The following is a 15765-nucleotide window of genomic DNA, read 5'->3' as shown; positions in this document are numbered from 1 at the left end:
ATGCAATTTGTTAGGTAATTTTCAGGTTGCAAAGGGCCAGGGCATTCATATGCAAAAGGCTCTGCCACAGCCTGGGAGGGGCCGGGTCTCAGGGAATCAAAGCGCTGGAGCAAGCAGCTATGGCTGATCCTCAGCCCTTCCCTAAGGGGCCCTGCATCTCAGTGTCCCGGTAATTGCTGCAAGCACCTCTGAGGGAAAACCACCCTCAAGTTCCGAGTTCTGCCTGCTGCCAGACAGTCCAGTTTCTCCCTGTATGAGCCCTGGGTCCCCAGAGACTTCCCAGAACCAGAGTTCAGAGCAGTCGGGAGCTTGTGACTCCCTCCCGATTCAAAAAGACAGCCATGTCCTCAGGTGCCAGCCCCTTTCCGTGTGCGCTCGGGCCTCCGTACCTCTGCACTTTACTTCCGCGCCTCCTCTGCGTCTCAGTGTGCTTTTCTCTTTTCTTGTAGTTAGAGAATTTCCACTCAGCCATCCTTCCTGTGGTTCTGGATGATGTCTGTTCCGTCTTTTAGTTGTATTTTTGAAGTTGTTGTGCGAGGCAGCACACTCTGGTGTTTACCTATGCCGCCATCTTGGTTTCTCTCAACTTTTTAAGTACCTTAGTATTTTACTTCCACACCGCTCCTCCAGTGAGTCTCAGTAAGCTTTTCTTTTTCCGTCTAGTTGTAGAATTTCCACTCAGCCATCCTTCCTGTGGTTCTGGATGATGTCTGTTCCGTCTTTTAGTTGTATTTTTGAAGTTGTTGTGCGAGGCAGCAAACTCTGGTGTTTACCTATGCCGCCATCTTGGTTTCTCTCTGAACTTTTTAATTTAATTGCTTAGCTTGCTCCTCTAGACTGTAAAGTCCTGAAGATAGGGCCTGTGTATTCTGTTTGACTTTTCAGGATGTAAGAGGCACTCAGTAAATGGCACATCCTGGGCAGTCAGTAATTTTTGACTGGATATAAAATTCTCATTTGCTTTATGATATTGATAACTTATTGTGTGGCTTTGGCATTGGAACTTACCATACGTGAAATAAATAGTTGAACTTATGATTGGTTGATTAAAATCTTGAGAGGTGCAGGAGTGCAGTGGAGAAGGTATCATGTTATAGTGATACTGGAGGTCTGGTGCATGAAATTAGTGCATTCGGGGGGGGGCGGGGGTTCCCTCAGCCCGGCTTGTGCCCTCTTGCAGCCCGGGCGCTCTCGGGGGATTTCCGAATGATGGCTTAGCACTGCTGTGGAGGTGGGAGAGGCTCCTGCCACCGCCTCTGCGCTCGCCAGCCTTGAACCCAGCTTCTGGCTGAGCAACGCTCCCCCTGTGGGAGTGCACTGACCACCAGGGGGCAGCTCCTGCATTGAGTGTCTGCCCCCTGGTGGTCAGTATGTGTCATAGTGACTGGTCCTTCCCCCGTTTGGTTGATTTGCATATTAGCCTTTTATTATATAGGCTGTTTCTAGTTTTCACTGAAAGTAATTTGGGTTATCTTCCATATACTAGTGTATATATATATTATATATATTATGGACATATATACATATATATGTACATATATATTATATATATATAAGTATTATTGATTTCAGAGAGGAAGGGAAGGGGAGAGATAGAAACATCAATGATGAGAGAGAATCATTGATCAGCTGCCTCCTGCATGCCCCACACTGGGGATCGAGCCTGCAACCTGGGTATGTACCCTGACTGGGAATTGAACTCTGACCTCCTGGTTCATAGGTTGATGCGCAACCACTGAGCTATGCTGGCTGGGCATTTGGGGTATCTCCTTTTCCTTTTCAGCCTTATCAAATTGTTGTAGTCATATTTTCATGAAGAGCCTTATCTTAATCAGGACTAAGAAAGGGTAAAATGAGGCTAAGAAACAAATTGATAATCACCATCTTTTTAGATTATTGTGGTAAAGAGGTGAATGGTGTTTATAGGAAAGTATTTAGAGTGAAGGAAATCTACAGTAAGTAATATTTCAAATAAAATAGGAAGTACACTATGAGCAACTAAAACTAAACAGATTGTGTTCTGATGTGATGCAGAGCTCATAGTTTGCAAAAGCTGATTTATAAGATGTTACTGGACCACACTCATGCTTGCAGGACTTGCTTTAAAAAAGGCTTCAGTCCGGCCAGTGTTGCTCAGTGGTTGAGTATCAACCTGTGAACCAGGAGGTCATGGTTCAATTTCCAGTCAGGGCACATCCTGGGCTGTGGGTTGATCCCCAATAGGGGCTTGCAGGAGGCAGCCGACCAATGATTCTCTCTCATCATTGATGTTTCTATCTCTCTCTTACTCTCTGAAATTAAGAAAAAAATATTTAAAAAAGAAGGCTTCGTAATTCATCAACACCAGTGGTCTGGTTGCCCAGGGCTTAATCAGGCCTTGGAAAATCTGATGTACTTAAACAGACATTTCTAAACATTGATGTCTACTAGAAAATGAATTATCATGCAATGACAAATATATTTCCAAGTGGATGAGCATTTTGTAGTGTATAGATGAGTCTTGTTCCCAGCTGTTAGATTACTAGGGCAGTATTATGATCTTCAGAAAACTACAAGGTGTGTGTGTGGCATCAAGGCTGGCAAGGGTGGGTGAAGGTGTTGAAGCTAATCAGATTACTCCTACAGGTGGAGCTTAAGACTTGCTACCCAAGTTTGGTTCTTTGTTCCCAGCCAACATATTGCCCTAGATTTCTTCAGGGAGTTGTTCTTCTAGGCACTAATCTTTTTCTCAGAGCTTCTGGCTGATTCTAATCAAAATAGGGCGTACCTTCCCTACTGTCCTAAACAGCTTCAGTTTCTCTGTTCACCAAATTACACAGCATTCCTTTTCAAATGTTGACTTATTAACTGGAACCCTCAGTAAGGGACTATTATTTTGTAGGTAGAGATTTTTAGAAATTGGTTTAAGTTCTCAGAATATTATTGATCTCTTTTTCCATTGATCTACTCTCTAGACTTGCTGATTGATACCCAGATTTGTATTTATAAGAAATAACCTTTTTACTTGAGAAGCTTTCTTTGGTGTGACTGCCTCTCTCTGTCCAAATTGTTCTCCTTTTCTCCATCTCTCCAGCTGTGTTCATCCTTTGTAAAATGTTCACTTTAGATCAGCAGTGAGTATAGTTACTTCATCCAGAAGCAAACTATTTAACTGCATATTTGAGTTTAATGATTTGGATCCATGTTAAGGTTGAGTGATGTGAATTCACATTGATCTTCCTGAAGCCTACAGTTGAGCACTATGAACACCTTTTACTAGTAAAGTTAAGGTAAATTCCTCATTAACTCATTAAGAGAAAAGGTGTTAACATGCTATTGACTTCACCAGATGGTTAAGCAGTAACTAGAGAGGTAAGATAATTTGTGATTTACTTTGCTACTAAGAGGAAACTATATTAGAACTTGTCAAAAATTATTTTTATCTTTTTAATTATGGATAAGAAGTTTGGGGGTTTTAGTCATGGTTGGTCTGCATTCTGTGATATAATGCTGTTGAACTGCGAAAGAGGTATAAGGGGCTAATTATAACCAAACATGCAATTATCTTGGTCTCTTTGAGCTGAAACCTGGAGTAAGCCCTGAGGAAATTTTTCTTAAAAAGAATCCTTGTTGATCCATAGTTTTATTAAGTCAATAAAATATACTTCATATATTATCAGAGAAGTAGCTTTGACATAATATTGAAGAAAAATATGCTTAATTTTGGCAAGTATGAAATTCTCTAGCACAGAGCATATGCTGGTTGGTTAGTTTTGTGTTTTGTGGCACTGATAAAGTCTAGCCCTTCTTTGAATTCTGTGGGGGCTCATACATTGGTTGTTAATTCCTCTAGCAATACGATGACCTGGGCTTTTGGATGGATGGTTAAGAATGACTCAAACATTGTCCTGCTGTAGACTACACTAGAATTCCTTCTACGGGGACTCTGTCAGCACCAGGCTCGTTTTCCTTGGCCCAGGACATGGAGAGATTTATATTTATTAAGTACTAATTATGTGCCAGGTACTTGCTAGGTATTCTAAATATGTTATTTCAGTTAAGCCTTTTTACAGCTTCAAGATTAAGGAATTAGTTTATGCATTTCAGTTAGAGGAGTAACTTGTCCAGGGACTCACAAAGGCAGGTCTGAACCTTGGCTTCCTGTCCAGGTCTGATGATGGAGCCTATGCTTTTTCCATTTGGCTGTGATACTCTGGGCTTGAAGAAGGACACACAGTGGCTGGAACAACATTTCTTGCTCCCTCTTTCCTAAGGTGTCAGGATCTCTTTCTGTATACTTGGGCCAGAGGAACATCCTTATTAAAAATAACTATGCATTCATCCATCAGCCACCTAGCCATCCTTCCATTCATCATGCATCCAACAAACTTTTATTGAATCCTTATTGCGTGCCAGCTGCTGTTTGAGAACCTGGAGCTGTCCTGGCTTCCAAGCCCTCAGCTTTCACAAAGCTTATACCCAGCCATCCCAAGACCCACCCATTACAGTGAGGCTAGAGGGGCTGGATTTCTTAGCCCAGGGCCAGACATATAGGAGGCCCTCAACAAGTGTTAGTTTCTTTTGCCCACCCATTTCTACCTAGTATTTATGCCCCTGGCCAACGATTGCCCCCTGGTTGTTCATTTATGGTTGTACTTTGAATTGCTGACTTGGGTTTCTGTGTTCTTCAGTTTAAGATCAGCCTGTTCATCTTTGGAAGCCACCATGTCCCACAGAGAGACTTGGTTGGAGTGGTCAGCTGCCCTGATTTTGAGTAATAACAGGCAGCCTGGGATACAAACTTTCAGTTGTAAAATGAATAATATACAACGTGGTGATTATAGTTGATGACACTGTATTGCATAATTAAAGTTTTCTAAGGGTTATGACTTAAATCCCCTCAAAGGTAAATATGTGAGGTGATGGATAATTAACTTAATGGGGGGAATCCTTTCACAACGTGTATATACAGGGTGTGGCAAAAGTAGGCTTACAGTTGTTTGTATGGAAAATAAAATAATTGTTTGTGACTACAATAATTAATAAATAATACAAGAATAAAGTTTAAACTTCACGTACTCACAACTGTAAACCTACTTTTGCCTCATCCTGTATATCAAATCATCAAGTTGTACACTTTAAATATTCTAAAGTTTTATTTGTCAAGTATTCCTCAGGAAATCTGGGGTTTTGGGGATGGGGTGGGGTATAAGGAAGGTGGTATGATAAAAATGCTATAATTTTTTATGAAAATATCATTTTAGCTCTTATATTAGGCATTAACCCTGATTACATTGTGTACATATACTTTTGTATTGTTTTGAGTAGCATTGTTAATACTTTACCATATATTATGCTACACGTGTCATTTTGAAAGGTTTACTATATTTTAAAATGATGTAAATGAGTTAATGCTAAAACTCATTAAGTAGAACATGTAACATGTTCTATTATGATATAAATTCATTGAGCAAATGCTGTTCATTTTGGAGAAACTTGAGTTCATCCCATTTTTGGAATGTTTCTTTTGCAGAATATCTTGTATCTTTTGATAAATCTCAGTTATTTACAGATAGATCTTCCATGTAAAGTGATACATTTCTAAATGCGCATTTAGAGCTTAATCTCTTTCTAGAATTGGTTTCTGTGTGGCTAATGGATGATTTCAGAATGTTGATGATAGTCATAATTTCAAAGATCAGTTAAATGTAACCTTGATAAAAATGTTTTGAGAATAGTGTGCACTTCCTCATTTGGATACCATCAGCCCCATACACTCCAGTTTGTCACCATAGAGATTGTGATTTGTTTGAGTTCCATTTTTCTTAGTCACCACAGTCACCACATTTTCCAAGTGTTGTCAATTTTATCTCTAAGTCTCTCTTAATTCATTCTTTTCTCTGTTCCCACTCTCCTGGTTCAGCCCCATTTTCTGGCCTACAAAACAGCAGCAACCTTGTCGCCAGCACTTTTATTCAGTGCCTTTCATCCTTCAGGCTCTCTTCCATGTCACTGTTGAAAACTTTCAGGGGGAAATAAAGTGTGTGTGTGTGTTTACACATATACATACATGCACATTTGGTTCTGATTGTACATCTTTCGTGGCTCCTTGTTGCCTGTAGTGTCATCTCCTTTCAGGTTGTTTAAAACTGGAATGGTTCCAGCCTTCCAGCACCAATCCCTCACCTTCTCCTTGCCCTTCCAGGTGGTTCCAGTCAGTGAACTACTTTTTTGTAGTGGGATTGTTAGGGATGCTTTGTTGGCATTAGGTGTTCACACTTTCTTTTGTTCAGGTAGCCTTATAAATGTAAAACCCACCATTTCTGACAGGAGATTTGCTGTTGGGTGGTGGACATATGGTGCAATATACAGATCTTGTAATATAGAAACCCACATCTGAAACCTATATGTTCATGTTGACCAGTGTCACTCCAGTAAATTTAATTTTAAAAAGCCACCATTTCATCTCGTTTGAATATCGTACGTTAGTACATGCTGAAGCAATTATATCATCTAAGGTAGCAGTGTTTTCATTCTGCTTTACAAGGTGTGAAAAATTCTCACATAGAATATTTTTTTTCTTGAAAGGCTTATGGCCTAAATGGAATAAAATATCTAAAATGCAGTTCTTGTTGAAAGCTGTTTTCCAATTTAGACACTATTTGAAAGTTCTGAACTATTTTTTGTATATAAAGTTAACTTCAAATTCATCATTAGAATTATAGCATTTTCTTTTGCAATAAGAAATACATATTTGGAACATGTGAGGAGATGGATGTTAACTAAACTTACTGTGGTAATCATCTCCCAATATATACATATCAAATCATTATGTTGTACACTTTGAACTAATACAGTGTTATATGCCAATTATCTATAACTAGGGGCCCAGTGCGCAAAATCACTCAAGACCCAGACCCGGCGTGCTGCGGGACCTAGTGTCAAGTCCTGCCAGTGCCGCGGGACCTATCAACGCACTTCCTGGTGACCGGTCTTTGGTCATTACAGTGCTACAACCAGTGGGTTTTTATTAATGTAGACAATAAAAGTGTAATATGCAAATCGACCGAACAACCGAACAGCAGAACAACCGTCTGAATGACCTTCCGGATGACCATACTATGACATGCACTGGTGCCAGGCCAGCCAAGGCGGGTGCAATGTGATTGGTAAGGGGGCCTTGCCATCACCTCACGATCGCCCCGCAGAGGGAGGCCCAAGCCACCCTCTGTGGGTCGATCGATGGTGAGGTGACTGATTGCTCCAAAGAGAGGGGGGTCCAGGCCACCAGCTGGCGGGGCTATCGATCAATTGGGGAGGGAGAGGCCTGTGATCAATCGCCCCACAGAGGGAGGCCCAGGCCAGCCAAGCGATTGCAGCCCACACCTGTCACCTGCAGAGGGAGGCAACTGGTGGCAGGGGTGGGTGCGTCAGCACCACACAGATGGCAAACAGTGGCAATGGCAGGGGCGGGGCCACTGCTGGCAGCTGGGGGAAGGAAAGCCCCAATAGTCCCTGATTGCCGGCCAGGCCTAGTGACCCTACCCGAGGGGTCTCGGATTGCAAGAGGGCACAGGCTATGCTGAGGGACACCCCCCTGCTCCGTGCACGAATTTCATGCACCTGGCCTGTAGTATCTCAATAAAACTGGAGGGAACCCCCTCCCCCCACACACTCCCTCCCTCACTCACTCTGCTAGCCTACCTCTCCTTGTATAATGAAGATGACCACAAAGCTTCATAAGACATTCACATCACCATAGGTTTTTAAAAATGCTCATTTGTACATCAGCTGCCTGATCGAATTATACGTCCTTCTAGTTTAACCCGAATACATCTCTTTGAGAGTGATGACCCACACTACAAGAGTAACTCCCAGTGCTGGGCCATGTGCTGACAACTGATGCTGTTAGGATGGAGGCTTGGTGGTCATCTTTGTAATTGTGTGGTGATTGATCCCACACAAGTTCATGGATGCCAGAAATGATACTGAAGTAGGCATCTGGCTGCCCGGCTTTATGAAGGGCAAAGCCAAAGCTATTCAACAGACATTGAATGGAGAGGAAAGCCAATTCATCTCCTGTGGCTCTCAGGGAAAATTTCCACTTAGCCTTTAGAGTTTAAGTGCTCCTTTGTACATTTGATATTTAAATGGTTTCCGTGGTGTGTGCTCTTTGTTTACTCAAACACTGTGTGCACAACAGCCTTTTCTGTCTTTATTCTGTTTCCTCCCCTGAAATGCTTTTCCTCTGTTCTCTTCTTTGCTCATTGGAAACTTATTCGTGGTTCTTCCTTGATTCCATTGACTATGTCTTGTAACCTTTGTGTTCGTTGCCATCCCTGAGGTTGGATCTACCAACACTTTGGTTTGTATTATTGCTGTTTTTCATATCCTTCCCCATGAATAAGATAGTAAACTTTTTGAAGGGAGAGTCTATATGCCTTTGTGATCTTTGGAACTCTGCAGCTTTGTGCTCAGAGTCTTATACCCTGTCGATGTTTAAGAAGGGTTTGAATCAAAGCAAATACTTGTTTATAAACACAGCAAATAATTGCACCTCCATTAAGATCTTACTTGTTAGGGTACAGGTGGATTTCAGTTTTAATTGAGGCTGGGGCAAGTATAATACTCATTTCTGAGAATAAGGAAATTACTTTTGTCAGCTGAAATTTTTTTGTCGTTTAGGTCTAACCACTTTGTGATGCTCATAATACATTCCTTGATGTGTATTCAGGTCCTGCTTCAGCTATGAACTTTATTTCTGGTTTGTTTCCTTGTTAACTGAGTGTTTCTTAAATTCTAGTGAAGGGAAGAGGGAGGCAGTTGATTATCTAGTTGTATTATCCCCCCCATCTGTTTCCTGTGTGTGACAGCAGTTTCCACCTCGTGCCTTCGCCTATGGAGTCAGAAGCACCATACGCATGTGGCTTCGGGTTCTCCCAGTGAGAAGAACTTACTTTCTAAAGATCTGTTTATTTTTTTAGGCAACAAGCTTGCCATTAATATATCCTCTTGTCACTTTAATTCCCAAAGTGACTTTTCTGGTGTGAAGAGTAGGTGGCACACTTTGTAAGGTGTCACAAGAGCCTGTGCCTTCCTGTGGGGGATTAGGACGATCTGTTCTAGAAGAGTGCCATTTTGAGAGATAAACCTTTTTAAAAGTCAGTCTGAGTACTCTGTGGAAAATGATTACGGGTAGAAAGGAGATTAATGAGGAATCTGGGGCAGTTGTCTAGTTGAGAGATAACTGTGACTTGGACCAAGGTGTTGACAATAGAGAAATGGAAAGGATTCAAATAGTCTTCAGGAAGTAAAATTTATGTCTTGACAGAATGAAAAAGGGGTGTGGAAGAAAGGAATGGGGATGAATCCTAAATTTTTGGCTCAAATTAAAGGGTAGATAGAGGTGACTTTAACTGAGTCGAAGAAGCCTCAAGATGAAGATAAGCCTGTAAAATGACTGACTTCTTTTGTCATCACCATACAGCCTTTTCCTAGCGAATTTATTTGCTTGCCGCTCTCTGTCCATGTAGAATTTTTATGCTTCAAACTGCAGGGCAAAGAAGAAGAAGAAATAGTTTCTACAGTTTGGGGCCACAGAACCATTGGGTATGCACTTTCCTGGGAAGAATGTTTTTCTTGTGTCCTCATGTGTTGTCAAATCCATTAAAGTTAAAAAATACAAGTCTTGCAGTCCTGTGATAAGTGGACTGTTTCAATAACAAGTAAATTACATTAACTTGGGAAGATTTATTTTTCAAGTAGCTGTATTGATCTTTACCCAAAATTCATTATCTGGGAGTTTACAATGAAACTCTAATATGTTTCAGAGTTTTCCTTTTTTTTGATGTTAACAAAATACATTTCTTTTTCAGATTTTAAATTTCTTTTAAAACTGGGCTGTTTTTCCTTAACTCCCAAGGATAATTACTGCTTGTCTTGTGATCATGTAAGCTTAATACAGTAGGATGAGAGAAACAGGTGCCTACAGATTACGGATTACGTTATCCAGTGTGTTTGTTTTCTTCATTCAGAATTCCTCAGGATAACTTCTCTTGTCTTTTTAATGCCAGATGCTGGTTTCAACAGCACCTGATAGAATACAACGAGAGGAGCTTTTCCAGCTGAAAATTCATAGCTTGAGTCTAAGCATAAGAAAGTATCAAATAAACTCTAATTAAGGAACATTCTACAAATCTGGCCTGGAATCTTCAAAATGGTCAAGATTTGAAAGTCAAGGAAGTCTAAGAAATTCTTGATTGAAATAGACTAATAAGCTATGAATACTTAAAGTGCAAAGTGAGATCCTGGGTTGGACATCATTGGGATAACTGAAGAAAGGTAAATCTGGTCTGTGGATTAGATGATGGTACTATGTCACAGTTAATTTCTGGATTTTGATGGTCATAATTATTGTAGCTTTGTACAAGAGTGTCCTTGTGTATAGAAGTTACTCAGTAAACACTATGGGGGTGATAGACCATTATACTGGCTACTTACTCTCAACTGATTCAGGGAAATCGAGTTATTTTTCCTAGTCTGGCAACTTCTTTTAAAAAATACATTTTTATTGATTTCAGAGTGGAAGGGAGAGGAAGGGAGAGATAGAAACATAAATGATGAGAGAGAATCACCTATCTGTTGCCTCTTACACATCCCTCATTGGGGATCCAGCCCACAGTCTGGGCATATGCCCTGACCTGGAATGGAACCCTGACCTCCTGGTTCATGGGTTGATGCTCAGCCACACCAACAACTTCTTTTTTTGTAGTTAGATCTGAGATTATTAAATAAGACACCCCCTGAACCCCCTCTTCTGTTAGTTGATTAGTACTTCAAATTTGTTTGCTTATCAAACAAACCATTTTAAAGGGTTTGCTTCTCTGAGTTGTCTTGACTTTTAACTGCCCTGTCAGTGTGGCTTCCTGTTGTATATTGATTGTCTTTTGCTATTCTGCTTCTAGATATTCCTCATCACCTCATTAATACAGTGGGGCCTTGACTTACGAGTTTAATTCGTTTCGTGACAGAGCTCGTAACTCAAATTACTCGTATGTCAAATCAAAAAGTGAATGAGTGAGACGTGATGCTGGGCTGATGTTGTGGCGTTCATTGTGACGTTCGCTGCGCCAACTAGCGGTGGGGTATCTGAAGCTGGCTCGTAACTCAAATTTTAGCTCGCAACTCAAAGCAAAAAATCGGCCGAGGGACGGCTCATATCTCCAAAAACTCGTTAGTTGGGACACTCGTAAGTCAGGGCCTCACTGTACGTTAAATTCCTTGCCCATTCTTTAGTTCCCATTACCTACCTATGTTTGCCTTCTGCAACAAATTACTTATTTCAGTGGGAAAGTCTGGTTTACAGAAAGATGGCATTTTACTGCGATGCAATTCTGTGATAATGCTGCATTTGAACTTAATTTGTTATGCTATTCTTTTCTTCTCTGTTCACTGGTGAGCTGTTTAAGCTTTCTTTTTTTCACCACACTGCTTCTATCCCAGAACTGAGCATGTTTCAATAGGTTTTTAGTAAAAGGTGTTGGGCTGGTTGATTGCTGTCTTAGAATTCAGAGTTTTCAGAAAGTTTCAGCAGGGTAAGGGGTATTTGGTAGAGTGGCAAATGTGGTGCTCTACTAATTCATATCTAGTCAGCTCATGCCTGTGTTTGTGAATGGTTAGCCCCACAGGTTTAGGATTACGCATAGTGGGACCAAGCATATTGTGTGTGATTCGAATGGGGGGAGGGTAGCTGTGGGGAGTAGATGAACTGTCACAGCAGCCTTCTCTTTCTGAGAACAGCACTTGTCAGTTGTCTGATTGGTAGAATCTCTCTTCCCCCCTCAGTATAGAAAATCATGGGTTACAGGCCTTGAATTGCCCATGCCCACCCCATACCTTCGTTTCTTTGGTAGAACTAAAGTCCATCAGAGGGCTTGTTTTCCTTAAATAGGTTGGAGGACAGACTTCTCCTTAGCAGTTACACTAATTTCCACATTTCTCAGAAGGCTCAAGGAATAAAGCTTTTAGAAACCCAGAGCAGCAGTTACATTGCTCTTAGTCTACACCCACACATACAGGCTTTTCTTCAGCATTTTATTTTTCTCTCTCGCTGCTTTTGCAGTGTAGGTGGCCTTCTCCGGATCGCTTTTGACAGGAAATTGAGCAACCTTTCTTTTTTGGAACAGAATATATTTTACTGCTGAGAGAGAGAGAAGGGAAAAAATGAAGTGTTTATGTTTTGAAATTTTATGATGAGTTTTTATTTAAAGATCAATTTATATCTAGAAAAATGGAGGAAGGGGTTAAGTTTCATATTGCGCACTAATATTTCTCAACTTTCTTAGTAATTTTTGGGCCCTTTTGTGTGTGTGTGTGTGTGTGTGTGTGTGTGTAATACTCTGGGTGCTAGCAATGGGCACAACTGGGAAAACAAGTATTAAGGTGGGACCTCATCCCCAAGTGACCTTTCTTCCCCTAGCATATTGCTGGTTAAGGGATTTGGAGGGGACCCTCCCCTGGCAGGTGGTAGACCCCTTAGAGGATGAGCAAGGGGGCCAGAGAATAGCCTCATATGACTTCCATACAAGCCTGCCTGACCACTCCCTTAATCATTAAGCCCCTAGGACAATGAGGTTCTGGTCTGCATCAAATATTCTTAGAAACAAAGCCTCGGGTCTGTTGACCACAGAAACAGAGTTTTGGTCATCATAGAGATAACAATTAGGCTTCAGCTGTGTTTCAGCTCTAGGCCTATAAAAGCAGCAAAATCAAATGAAGCAACTCCATGGCTGATTTGAGGGCCAGCTGCAATGACCATTGACCCCCTAGCTTGTACCAGTCAGTAGACTCCACAACCCTAAAGGAACATACCTGGAAAGCTGATGAATGTGCTATTGAAATCCTCCCCTGAGATTTCCCTTAAAATCCCGCCTTTGGGGAACAGATAAAACCCCTTAAGAGGAAGGACCCTTCTTTCACCTTCTTCCCTCAGGGGTGCTCTCTCTTTAGAGCAGTGGTTGCCAACCTTTCCGGCCTCACAGACGTGGTCCGCAGACCACCAGTTGGCGACTGCTGCTCCAAAGGTTTCCTTAAACCAGCAGGTCGCCAACCTTTCGGACCTTGTGGACCACCAGTTGGCGACCGCTGCTTTAGAGCATACCCTATGCCTTTCCTCCCGTTTCTTTCATCAAGGTGCATACTTTTGCTTTCTGAGTCCATGCAGCCCAGCTGGCTCACTTCTTCTGTCTCTGTGACTTTCTAGCCAAACTCAAGGACTGGGTCTGACTTTCTGGTAACTCCTGGTGTCTTTTGCCATTACGATTAACAAAACAAAGTATGTATTTTGAGTGTTAGAAGTTCCTTGACCCATTCTGTGGGAGCAATCTGTAGACCAATTATATAAAAAATGCTAATTTTATTACCTGGAATATCTGACTCATAATATCCTTTTATAGGTTTCTTTTCTCCCAAGTTTTCTTCTGCTGTGCATACCATTTGATTATGGTAGGGTAGAAAAGACCTGTTGCTGGGTCGTCCTGAGCTCTATAAGATCATAGTGTGGGGACAGAGTAGTCCCTCCTTTTGCATGCAGTTAAAGTAAGCTGTGAAGTGCTTTTATATTTGGCCGAATAAAGGTGGGAGCCCTAATATCCAAGGTGATAGGCTGGGAAGAGGAATTTTTCTTCTTGTCCCCACCAGGAATTGGGAATATCTGTGAGGGAGACTAAGGTCTTATTTTTTTTACTCTTAACTTCTGTTTCCTATGTTTGGGAACAGGGTTTGGGAGGTAACATAATTTGAAATACTGTTTCACCTCAGCAAAAATTTAAAAATTGGTTTCTTGAAAGCTCTGATGGACATGTATAGTCTGGTTTATTTTAATATTTTTAGAATAGTACATGTACTGTAAATTATTAATATTGACCACGTTTGTGGGTTCTTTGAACTAATAATAAGCTTAGCAGTCACAGGAGATGCTTATGACTGTAGCATATAAACCTACCTGAAGTGACCAGTGTGAGAACTGTAGAATTTATCAGTTATCATGATGGCTGGCTGCTTTGGAACAGAGCTTCTCAACCTTACGATTATTGACATTTTGGGCTGGATAACAGTTTGTAATGGGGGGGCTATGCTGTGCATTGTAGGGTGGTTGACAGCATTCCTGGCTTCTACTCTTTAAATGCCAGTAACATATCTCCCACCTCTGTTGTGATTACCACAAATGTCCTGGTATTTCATAATGTCCCCTGGGTTGCCCCCTATTGAGAACCACTAGTTTGGAATAGTGGTTGCCATAGGCAGATGATGGACTAACTACATCAAAGTCACCTAGTTGGGGGAGTTTCTTACTCATTCAAGTCCTTGGATTTCTTCCCATTTGTGTAGATACTGAATAGCCAGGTTTAAGAATTTGTTGTTTAAGTGGGAGTGGTTATTTAGTTGACTTAAATTTCCATGTGTTGAGCTGTACATAGAGAGTTTACAAATGAAAGAGGGTTTTAGAGGTAAAGTACATTTTGCAATTATGATTTTATTTGTAGTGGTGATTTTCCCCTTTTTATTTCTATGAGGTACCATTGTTTGCTTTTCAAATGTTGAAAAGAACCTTGTTATACTAAACTTTATAATTATTTTAATCTAGGTTTTGAAAGAATACCTCAAGTTGGACTCAAAGGCAAGAACTTTGAAGTGGAAAAGGGTGAGTTGGTGGATTAGTCACTAAGTCCTGTTGGGGGAAGGGAATGTCACTCAAGTGTTCATTCTTAGAAGGCCAGCTGCTTATAGCAAAATTTTGATTTAGCAAATGTGGATCCTATTTTCCCCCCACTGTTTTTTCCTCTTTTATTGTTTTACTCCTGAGAGGCAGAAGAGAGGAAACCCCTGTCTCCATCTTTATAGATAAAATAGTTCAGATATTTTTTCTGGCTACTTAAATTAGTAATGTGAAGGTTTTTTTGTTCATGTTTATGTTTCTGCTCCATAGTAAATGCATTTCAAAAAACCTGTGTTTCTTAAATTGTGATTGGAATTTATCATCTTTTTAATACGTATCCCGTTAACCTTGATACATTAGTTTGGAATATCCTGAAAAATTCTGAGATGGTTGGATGATCTACTGTTTGACAGACATTTGCATTTGATCATGTAGTGATTGTACTTGGGTACTGCTAGGTAGAAACCCAGTTCTGTCCTAGGCCTATCCTAATGTTTTAGTGGACGTTTCTCAAATATTTTCATTAGTTTAAAAGGGTATTCTCATTGAGAAGAATAACAGCTTACTTTGATTGAAAGAGACTTTTTTTTTGTAGGCTGAAAATGCTATAATATGCTCAACTCATAAATTCAGATAAAACAAGTGGTTTGGGTTGTGTAGGTTTCTTTGGTTTTCTTACTTTGTACTTAACCTTCATCCCAGCCAGATGCTGAAACAAAAGTTTGGGTTTTTTTCTTTGCTGCTTTGTCAGGAGCAGAAGCCAGTTGCCTGAGGAGTCAGCTCCTCTGACGTTGCATCCCCCAGGATAGTCAAGGTTCTCTGAGCACCTCACCCCTTGCCACCTTGCTCAGAGCTTAGGGCTTCTTTCCTGAAGTCCGCTGGGTAATTGGAGCACTGCTCTCAAAGTGGCTTGCTATTTCTGACCTTCTTGAATTTCAGTAAGAGAAATTGGGGAATGATTATTTCTGAAAATGTTTTTAAACTACATGAGGACATTTTGCTTCTGGCACTTATTTGATGATTCCCAGCGTCATTCTTTTTTAATAGAGCTGGAATCTGAGAAAGAATTT

The 15765-nt window shown here is 40.9% G+C and overlaps 1 protein-coding gene across 6 annotated transcripts in view; it reads left to right on the top strand.

The window, feature by feature from the left end:
• Window positions 1–15765, top strand: part of SIPA1L1 (signal-induced proliferation-associated 1 like 1) — a 339956-nt gene that overhangs the window by 57930 nt on the left and 266261 nt on the right. For all 6 annotated transcript variants that reach the window (XM_015562016.1, XM_006760733.2, XM_006760732.2 and 3 more), the window contains exon 3: window positions 14624–14680. The gene's annotated coding sequence lies outside the window, so the exon portion shown is untranslated. The remainder of the gene's footprint in view (window positions 1–14623; window positions 14681–15765) is intronic.

The sequence above is a fragment of the Myotis davidii genome, unplaced genomic scaffold (genome assembly GCF_000327345.1).
Source record: "Myotis davidii unplaced genomic scaffold, ASM32734v1 scaffold17, whole genome shotgun sequence".
NCBI classification, from domain to species: domain Eukaryota; kingdom Metazoa; phylum Chordata; class Mammalia; order Chiroptera; family Vespertilionidae; genus Myotis; species Myotis davidii.
Note: the sequence above shows the minus strand (reverse complement) of the source record. Positions and strands in the feature narration are given on the sequence as shown.